This window comes from Rhinopithecus bieti, unplaced genomic scaffold (genome assembly GCF_001698545.2).
Source record: "Rhinopithecus bieti isolate Rb0 unplaced genomic scaffold, ASM169854v2 scaffold_33937, whole genome shotgun sequence".
NCBI lineage: Eukaryota > Metazoa > Chordata > Mammalia > Primates > Cercopithecidae > Rhinopithecus > Rhinopithecus bieti.
In genome coordinates, this window is record NW_016814873.1 from 1321991 (window position 1) to 1333317 (window position 11327).

Genomic DNA, 11327 nt, shown 5'->3' on the forward strand with positions numbered 1-11327 from the left:
TTTTTTTTTTTTTTTTTTTTTGTAGAGACAAGGTTTCGCCATTGTTGCCCAGGCTGGTCTCAAGCTCCTGGCCTCAAAACATCTTCCTGCCTTGGCCTCCTAAAATGTTGGGATTACAAGTGTGAGCCACCACGCCTGGGCCTTAATCTACTTTCAGTGATGTTGAGACTGATCAGTAAATTCAGAGTGTCTGTCCATTAATTATAAGGTTCTTCATCGTAGGTCAGGCGCAGTGGCTCACGCCTGTAATCCCAGCACTTTGGCCTCCCAAAGTGGGAGGATCACCTGAGGTCAGGAGTTTGAGACCAGCCTAACCAACAAGGTGAAACCCCATCTCTACTAAAAATAAAAAAGTTAAAAAAATTAGCCTGATGTGGTGGCAGGCGCCTGTAGTCCCAGCTACTCAGGAGGCTGAGACAAGAGAATTGTTTGAATCCGGGAGGTGGAGGTTGCCGTGAGCTGAGATTGCGCCACTGCACTCCAGCCTGGGCGACAGCGCAAGACTCCATCTCAAAAATAAATAAATAAAAGGTCTCCATTGTATTAGTTTCCGGTGTCTGCTGTTACAAATTACCACAAATTTTGTGTTTAAAACAACATACATTTATTCTCTTACCATAGAGACATTTATTCTCTATCAGCCAGAAGTCCAAAATCTAGGTTTTCAATAACACAGTGGTACAACAACAACAACAACAATGACAACAAAAACCTAGGTGTCAGCAGGGCACTCCCTCTGGAGGTTGTGGGCAGAACCCTTCCTTGCCTCTTCCAGCTTCTTGCAACTTCTGTTCCTTGGCTTCCTTAGCTGCATCACTCCAATCTCTGCCTTTGTGGTCATGTAGCCTCCTCCTCTTCACGCGTCTGTGTCTTTTCCTCTTCTACCTCTCATAAGGACACATGTCATTGGATGTACCCCACCTGGCTAGTCCAGGATGAACTCATTTCATGACCCTTAACTGAAGTTAAGGAATGAATTCACGTAATGAATTACATCAGCAAAGATCCTTTCCTGAAACAAGTAGCATTCACAGTTTTCAAGGATTCGGCCATGGACATATTATCTTTTTTTTTTCTCCTTCCTTCTTTTCTTTCTTTCTTTTCTTTTCTTTTCTTTCTTTCTTTCTTTCTTTCTTTCTTTCTTTCTTTCTTTCTTTCTTTCTTTCTCTCTCTCTCTCTCTCTCTCTCTCTCTCTCTCTCTCTCTTTCTTTTTGACGGAGTTTCACTCTTGTTGCTCAGGCTGGAGTGCAATGGTGTGATCTCAGCTCACCACAACCTCCGCCTTCCGGGTTCAAGCAATGCTCCTGCCTCAGCATCCTAAATAGCTGGGATTATAGGCATGCGCCACCACCCCAGCTAATTTTGTATTTTTAGTAGAGACAGAGTTTCTCCATGTTGGTCTGGCTGGTATCGAACTCCCAACCTCAGGTGATCCTCCCATCTCAGCCTCCCAAAATGCTGGGATTACAGGCATGATCCACCGTGACCAGCCTATGGACATATTTTCTTGTGGCCACCATTTGACCCCCTTCACCTATCAACCTTTTATCTGATGGCACTGATGATCATTGTCTAGATTCATTCATTCATTAGCAGTTGCAAAATGGAGATTGTCTAATTTTGTCATTCCTCCTCCTCCTCCTTCTTCTTCTTCTTCTTTTTTTTTTTTTTTTTTTTTTTTTTTTGAGATGGAGTCTTGTTCTGTCACCCAGGCTGGAGGTGCAGTGGCTTGATCTCGGCTCACTGCAACCTCTTCCTCCTGAGTTCAAGTGATTCTTCTGCCTCACCCTCCCGAGTAGCTGGGATTACAGGTGCGTGCCACCATGCCCAGCTAATTTTTGTATCTGTAGTAGAGAAGGGGTTCCACCACGTTGGCCAGGCCGGTGTCGAGGTCACCTGAATCAAGTGATCTGCCCACCTCAGCCTCCCAAAGTGCTGGGATTACAGGCGTGACCCACTGCACCAGATCCACTGCACCAGGCCCTTCATTTATTAGCTGTGAATCATCTATAAGAAAAACTGCTCTCAATAACTGCTTTGTTACTCTGACATTTCACCCATTCAGGAAAGGTAGAATTAATGCTTGATTATCTCCTATTTGTCTTAGGTGGGCTAAGGAAGATCTACTTCCTAAAAGCAGATCTTGAGTCAGGAACGTAAGTAGTTTATTTGGTAAGTGATGCTTATAGGCACTGGGAGAGGAGTGGAGAAGTGGGATAGGAAAGGGAAGGGGGCCAGTTAGAGGCATGTATTAGAGCAGGTGGGCAAATGGTGTTAAATCCTGCTAGGAACCTAGGAGAAGTGTAGAAGCTGCCTCAGAGAATCCTACCCAAGGGGCAAAAAAATAGAATATAATTGTCAACTCCCTCTCTGTTGGTTGAGACCTCCTTCTAGGAGCATTAACTCTGCAGCATTCCTGGTTTGCCCTGAGCACAACATGCTCCCACAGCCAGAATAAATGCCTCCAGGCAGTCACAGATGTTCACAAAGATGACTTCTCCTTTAGAGGTGAATGCTGAAGGATGTGGGTCACAGTACCATCCACGCTTTGCACTGCTAGGATCCATTCATGCCTCTCATTCCCTGAGTTCATTCTATCCTGTCTCTGATGCTTCAAGGTGGTGGCTGATTGTAATTTCTAACTCTTTTAAAAGAAAGTCTTAACAACAGGCTGAGTGTGGTGACTCATGCTTGTAATCCCAACACTTTTTGAGGCCAAGGTTGGAGGATCACTTAAAGCTAGGAGTTTGAGACCAGTCTGAGCAACAAAGCAAGACCTCTGTCTCTAAAAAATAATTTAAAAATTCACTAGGTATGGTGGCGTGTGTCTGTAGTCCCAGCTACTAGGGAGGCTGATATGGAAGGATTTCTTGAGCCTAGTAGTTTGAGGCTGCAGTGAGCCATAATCATGCCACTGCACTCCAGCCTGGGTGACAGAGTGAGACCGCATCTGTTTTTTTTGAAAAAAATTGTACAACCGGTGGGTTAGTGGGACAAACCATAACCATTGCTGCAGTTGCTTCCAAGGCCGAAATCAACATTCAACATTTCCCTCCTCTACAGTTCATTCTGTTGGTCTGCAGGACTTTCTCAGTGGAAAATCCAGGGCTTCATGCCTAAAGTTCTCTGCCTTACGTTACCATGCCCTTGCCAGGCCATCACTGATACAACTGCCTGTTCATCGGATAATGATGATGAACTATCTCTGCTTGCATAATTCCTTTCTTTGTGTACTGGCCAATTGGTATGAGATGCCCCAAATGACCCAGTGGCTGCTGTAGCCTTAGGTTTAGTAGTACCTTCATTGTGACCTCTGGGGGCTGCATCTGCCACTCCAAGAACCAGGGCTTCTAATCCCGCAGACCTTAAATATATAAAGACAGGAGGCACAAATTCCCCCAAATGAGTCACTAGGACTGATGGTGAGAGGGGTATTCCTTCTTCCATACCTTGGTTCCTATACCCCTGATTTCTAGTTGTCTGGCATATAGCACTATATAATGACCATTAGCTCAAAACATGTACTGCATTTTGCAGGACAGCACCCAAGTCCCAGAGGGTTTTTCCCCAAGCTGGCTTTAGATGTGCTGTAATGAGGCCATACTAATGTACTAGCAAGCTGGAAGGTTCAAGGTGATGTGATATATGATAGCATAGAACCAATGGATCCTGTGGTTGTGTGTCCATTGTCACACTTCCTTCACTATAAAGTGGACACCCTTGGTTAGAGGTGAGACTATAAGGGATCTCATAAGGACAAATCATTGACTTTGGGCCCTTGATATTTGGTGCTGGCCAAGGCATTTAGTCAGGAAAGACAAATCCTTATCCAGAATATGCACTAATCCCAGTGAGGACATATTGCACCTCCCCCAGATTGAAAGAGATACATTGAAATCAACATACTATCAGGGGGGCACAGTGACTCACACCTGTAATCCCAGCTACCCAGGAGGCTGAGGTGGGAGAATCACCTGAGCCTGGGAGGTCGAGGCCACAGTGAGCTGAGATCACACCACTGCACTCCAGCCTGGGCAACCAGAGTGAGACTCTGTTTCAAAAACAAACAAACAAACAAACAAACAAAAAACATACTATCAGCTGCTTGGTTGATCTTCTTGAGGGCTGGTACCATGTTGAGGGGTCAGCATCTGTCTCTGCTGCAGACAGGCCAAACATTCAGCAGTGGCAGTAGCTAGACGAGCCTTGATGAGAGGCCACCCATGCTGGTGGACCCTTGCATAGACTCCTGATCTACTGCCACAACTACTCCATTCATGGGCCCACCATGGAAGCCCTGGCATGACAAAGGCTGGAGTCCTTCTGTTCCTTTAGCTATTCAATGCCCCCTCTTCAGTGAATGTTCTTTAATGGTACTGATATAAGACACAAAGATTTATCACTTTGTGCTCACTCCTATAAGTCCATCCATATACCTCTTCCCTGACATCCTTACCTTCCAATCTTGCTCTCTTCTGGCCCCTGACCAACCAATGAAGCCACTGCCACTGCTCAAGAATCCACGTGTGTATACTTTCCTCAAGTCACCTCTCTCACTGCAGAGTAGACCACCAGTGTGCTGCTTGAAATGTCCTCCCTGAAGGATTTCCCCTCACATTGTCTTTCAAGGCCACCCCTGAGTGGGGCTGTAGTGTGGCAGCATCCAAGTTTAGCTCATATCGATGGATCAGACAGACCCACCCAAGAACCAGGCCTACATGTTTTCCTCCTCTAAAGCCTGGTTATAGGGAAATTCCCACAAGTCTACAGGGTGAGCTGAGAGAGGTACAGGAGCAGCAGAGACAGGTAAAGTGGAATCTGGACTCCCTGCACTTGTAGCTTATTCATGCCCTCTGGACATGCTTACATCCAATTCTAAATATACCATTTGTGTTGCTGCTGTGCCCATATGTCTTCATGACTTGGTGGGTCTGAAAATTCCCAGATCTTGATGGCAAGCAGAGACGAGAAAGGGAAGGAATCCAGTAAATGTTGCATAATGGAACAGGCTATGGCCGTGGACAAATGAAATGCATGCCTGCTGGGGCGCTCTGGGAGCTGGTGTAGAACTTGCCACCGTTTTCCCACCTGAGAGATGAGGAGACTGGGGTTTTAATTTACCAACTCTGGCTGGGCGCCGTGGCTTACGCCTGTAATCCTAGCACTTTGGGAGGCCGAGGTGGGCAGATCACCTGAGGTCAGGAGTTTGAGACTAGCCTGGCCAACATGGTGAAACCCCATCTCTACTAAAAATATAAAAATTAGCCAGGTATGATGGCATGTGCCTGTAATCCCAGCTACTGGGGAGGCTGAGGCAGGAGAATCACTTGAACCCGGGAGGCTGAGGTTACAAAGCTGAGATCACACCACTGCACTCCAGCATGGGTGACAGAGTAAGACTCTGTCTCAAATAATAATAATAATAATAATAATAATAACAATAATAATAATTTACCACCTCTCCACCTGTCACTTGTTGAGGGCTGGTCCCAGGGGCATTAACCTTCTGGCGCTTCTGACTTACTGTGCACTTAGGCCAAGCATTCCTCCACAGACACAAATATACTCGGGCAGCAAGCAGTCTTTGGTTTGTTGAGTGCTAAGAGAATATGGGTCAGGCCAGCAACAGGATGTGCTAGCCCCTGTTAATTTTCAAAACCTTGAATCGGTGCCCTATCAATGTCCAAAGGTGACCAGTGGTTTTATTTTTCAGTATAATTATGAACTCATGAACTTTTCATGTATTTGATGTGTTTCAATCTCGTAGTCATTATTCATTTTAATGCTGAAACTGTTTCATCTTTGGCCAGTGGGAGTCTTCTCAAGTTGGCTACTGGGTCTTTTTAAAACGACCCTCACCTAACCTGAGTTGTATAACTGTAACTTCCTTATTCTCTCTCTCTCTCTCTTTTTCTTTTTTGTTTTAGAGAGACAAGGTCTTGCTCTGTTTCCCAGGCTAGAGTGCAGTGGCACCATTCTAGCTCACTGCAGCCTCATACTGTGGACTCAAGTGATCCTCCTGCCTCAGTCTCTCAAGAAGTTAGAACTACAGGCATGTGACACCATACCCAGCTAATTGATCCTCCCTCCCTCCCTCCCTTCCTTCCTTCCTTCCTTCCTTCCTTCCTTCCTTTCCTTCCCTCTCGCCTTCGTTCCTTCTTCCCTCCTCCCCCCATCGTCGCGCTTGTTCCATCCCTCCCTCCTTGCTCCCTTCTTTGGTTTGCTTCTTTCTTTCTTTCTTTCTTTCTTTCTTCTTTCTTTCTTTCTTTCCTCTTTGCTTGGCTCTTTCTTTCTTTCTTCTTTCTTTCTTTCTCTTTTTCTTTTTCTTTCTCTTCTTTCTTTTTTTTTTTTTGTTTTTTTGAGACGGGAGTCTCGCTCTGTTCACCCAGGCTGGAGTGCAGTGGCGGATCTCAGCTTCACTGCAAGCTCCGCCTCCGGGTCCACGCCATTCTCCTGCCTCAGCCTCGGAGTAGGCTGGGACTACAGGCCGCCCACTCGTCGCCCGGTAATTTTTTGGTTATTTTTTTAACGTGGGAGACGGGGTTTCACTGTGTTTAGCCAGGATTGGGTCTCGACCCTCCTGATCTTGTGATCCGCCGCCTCGGCCTCCCAAGACGCTGCTGGGATTACAGGCCTTGAGCCACCGGCGCCCGGCCCCTTTTTCTTTTTCTTTTCTTCTTTTCTTTTCTTTTCTTTTCTTTTCTTTTCTTTTCTTTCTCTTATTGGTACAGACCAAGTCTTGCTATGTGCCCAGGCTGGTCTCCAACTCCTGGATTCCAGCAATCTTCCTGCCTTGGCCTCCCAAAGTGTTGGGATTACAGATGTGAGCCACCCCACCCAGCCAAACTTCCTTATTCTCTAGTCTGTCAAACTATCCTGGCCCAGATCTGGAATTTCACCAAAGAGTCCTTGTTCCTTTTAGTAGGAAGTGCTATATGGAGATCACAATTGGGACACACAGGGGATTCATTGTTACTGGGTTGTCACTGCTTCTGAGCCTTTTCAGTGGCACGAGTTCATGCTGATAGTTCAATTCAGATGAAGGATTAGCAGTATTTGCTGGGCATGGTGGCTTATGCCTGTAATCCCAGCACTTTGGGAGGCTGAGGTGGGCAGATCACCTGAGGCCAGAGTTCAAGACCATCCTGGCCAACATGGTGAAACCCTGTCTCTACTAAAAGTACAAAATTAGCTGGGCATGGTGGCGTGCTCCTGTAGTTCCAGCTACTTGGGAGAACTAGCAGGGGAATCGCTTGAACCCAGGAGGTGGAGGCTGCAGTGAGCCAAGATTATACAACTGCACTCCAGCCTGGGCAACAGAGACTCTGTCTCAAAAAAAAAAAAAAAAAAAAAAAAAAAGATTAGCAGTTTTTCCTTAAATTTCCTTCTCTTACAGTCAAAATCTTGGTTTCTAACACTATTAATATTACTAATTACTTATTTACTTTATTATGATAAATAGTATGTTATAATAACTCTCAAAATAGGCTGGGCGCGGTGGCTCATGCCTGTAATCCCAGCACTTTGGAAGGCCGAGGCGGGCGGATCATGAGGTCAGGAGATGGAGACCATCCTGGCTAACACGGTGAAACCCCGTCTCCCGTCTCTACTAAAAATATAAAAAATTAGCTGGGTGTGGTGGCGGGTGCCTGTAGTCTCAGCTACTTGGGAGGCTGAGGCAGGAGAATGATGTGAACCCGGGAGGCGGAGCTTGCAGTGAGCTGAGATCACACCACTGCACTCCAGCCTGGGCGACAGAGCAAGACTCCGTCTCAAAAAAAAAAAAACAACAACAAAAAAAACATATATATATATACATATATGTGTGTGTGTGTGTATGTAACTCTCAAAATAATAATGCCAACATTAAAATTTATCCATGGCTCCTTTTGCCCTTAGAGGGCTGGAGAGATATAGTCAAAATGCTGAGTTTTATAATCACTTGAGATAATTTTTTTTTTTTTTGAAACAGAGTCTCACTGTGTCTTCCAGGCTGGAGTGTAGTGGCACAACCGTGGCTCACTGAGACTTCCGCCTCCCAGGTTCAAGGGATCCTCATGCCTCAGCTGCTCCAGTAGCTGGGATTATAGGTGTACACTACCACACCCAGCTAATTTTTGTATTTATAGTAGAGATGGAGTTTCACCTTGTTGGCTAGGCTGGTCTTAAACTCCTGACCTCAGGCGATACGCCCACCTCTGCCTCCCTAAGTGCTGGGATTACAGGCTTGAGCCTGGCTGAAAGAAAATTCTTCTATGTGGTTTTGCTCCAACTTCATATACAGTTAAGTACATTTGTTATAATTTGTTTTATATTTTTAGGGATTGCTTTATTTATTTATTTATTTATTTTATTTTTTTTTTTTTTTTTGAGACGGAGTCTGGCTCTGTCGCCCAGGTTGGAGTGCAGTGGCCGGATCTCAGCTCACTGCAAGCTCCGCCTCCCGGGTTCACGCCATTCTCCTGCCTCAGCCTCCCAAGTAGCTGGGACTACAGGCGCCGCCACCTCGCCCGGCTAGTTTTTGTATTTTTTAGTAGAGACGGGGTTTCACCGTGTTCACCAGGATGGTCTCGAACTCCTGACCTCGTGATCCGCCCGTCTCGGCCTCCCAAAGTGCTGGGATTACAGGCTTGAGCCACCGCGCCCGGCCGGGATTGCTTTATTTTTCTTCTTTTTAATTTAATCTAAAATTAATGTAAACTCTAGTTAATTTTGTATTTTAATTATATAAAACATTTACATGGCTCCAACATCAAAACCATACAACAAGGGGTTATTACCATTTTACAGGTGAAGAAACTGAAGCACAGAGAGATTAGTACCTGCCCCTACATCACGGAGAAATAAGTGGTCCTTCACCATAGGAGGCTGGGAGAGGCACTACAGGCAGCCTTCTGGTGGGACCTCACGAGGTAGATTCAGATGTACTCGGGCTCCAGCCCTCCAATTCCTCCCACTATTCTTTGTGGAACAAGCTGATGGTCTTCTCTGAACACATGGGTTTGCAACCCTCAAAGCGCAGTCTGACCAGCTCATGGGGACTCTGGGTCCTGCTGGTGCAGCAGGGAGGCTCTCTGATGATGCTGTTCAGCCTGTAGTTCCCATTGCTGTCTCCCTACTGCCCCACTTCCCCTCCCACTCCACACTCCACACTCCCTGTCTGTGGCAGCAGTAACCCTCAGAGCCACACTCAGCCATTTCTGCCCCCCACCCCCTCCCGCCTGGGCTGGGGTCCTGTGCTTCCTGGCCTCTTTCAGAAGCTTTCAAAGCCCCCATTCTCTGAACACAGCTGTGCCAGCATTCAGAGCCACATCCCCCTCTTCAGCCCTACTCCCACATGCCCATGGCACAAGACCCAGATGCCTGTGCAGGGCCTGGGAGAGGAACTCAGCTGCCTAGGCCCCCACCCCAAGTCTGGGAGAAAAGAGGCAGGTGTTCAAGGAGGTTGGCAGGACAGGCTCTCCCAGTAGCCACTGTGGAATAGAATCCAATGAGGAAGGCCCAGGGCTAACACTGGAGATGGGGGAACTCAGGGTACAGGAACATGGAGGGGATATTCTCTTTTCTGAACTTGGGTCATGGCCTCGGCTTTGGCATGGATGGGGGATGTTGGGGGTCTGGTGGAGGCAGGAGATTGATTGTTCTCATCCAGAGAGGCTGGAAAATTCCCCAGGGCCCAGGAGACTGGGAGGCAGCCAGCTGGGCTGCATGTGGGAGAGGGAGGAGAGCTGCCCACGCTCTCCCTCTCTCTCTCTTTCTTCTCTCCACCTCCCTCTTTCTCTCTGCCCTGATAGACATCTGGGGAGCCCTGGCAAGAACGTTGGCCTGGGAGACTTGATTTTTGGTCATGGTTCAGCCAATGCCATGCTGAGTGACTCTGGACAGTTGCTTGACCTCTTCGGGTCTCAGTTTCTGTGTTCAGAAGATACTCAAGGTTACTGGAGAAATTTTTCTCCTGTTACTGAGACAGGAGGTTCTACTTGAAATTTGACTTTCATTCTTCCCGCTGCCATTGATTCTGTTTGCTTTCAGCCAGTCCCGGGGATCTCTTTCTGAGATCTGGACGGACTAGGCAGAGGGAGGTCTTGGTTCTTGCCTCCTCTCAGAAAGTGAATAGAAACAGGGGAAGACGCATATGGCCAAGGGTCTGTAACTGTAAAGAGAGTCCCTGATCAGCAATTGCTGGTTCAAACTGCAGGTTAGCCTTCAGTATACATTTTCTCAGCTGGAAATGTTGAAAAAGGCTCAGAGTGCCCATTTCCTCCCCTGAGAAATCCTCTGGAAAGGATTCTACTCCCAAATAATGAGCCCTCCAGGGGAGTGGTCCTCTGACCTCCTGGCCAGGAGATCTGGGCAGATTAGGTTGCTGGGTGTGTGTGCATGTGCATGTGACTGGGAAAGGAAAAAAACTAGATTTTGCTGAGCCCAAGTCATGGGCCAGGGGTTTCCCTTGCCCAGTTCAGGTACAGTAGATATTGCCCAGTGCAGTAGATATTATTCAGCCCATTGTTCAGAAAAGAGAGCTTCAGAGGAGGAACAGGGCCCTTTCTGAGGTTTGCCACTGCAAATGACAAAACAGGAATTTGACCTCAGTGCCTGTGATGCCAGAGTCCTTGTTTGTGCAACAGCAGCTGTCTGTTCTCTTACCACGTCTAGTCTCCCACCAGGGATCTGCCTTTTGGAACAGACTGTCTGATACCAGCCCTTGTCCAGACCCAGGTGCTGCTGGCCTCAGTCAAGGGTGGACTCCCCCAGGGCACCGAAGTGAGTGCCAACCCTTCTGGTCATGAGGAGAGGTGGTAAGGAAGGTCACTTTCTCTGCCTTCTCTGGTCACAGCCAGGTTTCCCTGAGGCAAGAGCTGTGGTTACATCTGAGCCACCACTGGGATTAAATTTCAGCCGCTTGGTTGCCTGGCTCAGCCTGGCTGGCCTCAAGCCCTGCAGAGCCAGTGTGGAGATAGGCTGGACACACGCATCCATGCTGAGACTGTCCTGAGGAAGGGGGATTTTCTTGCAGCTCTGAGATGCAACATCTAAGGGGAGCAAAAAGACATCCTAAGGCTGCCCAGACCTGTCCCTAAAGGCCTTCTCAGATCCCCTCTTTCTACTAGAAGAATTGGAACTGCATTTCCAGACCTCGAGCAGTTCCTGGTCCACAGTTGGAATTCAATTCAACTCATATTTGTTTAACAAAGTAAATAGATTGAGATCCCTTCCTCCCGACTCTCCCAGACACCTTCCTCTGTTCCCTTCAGTCTTGCATCCCTTTCTGGGGCATTTTTCTTTTCTTTTCTTTTCTTTTCTTTTCTTTTCTTTTCTTTTTTTTT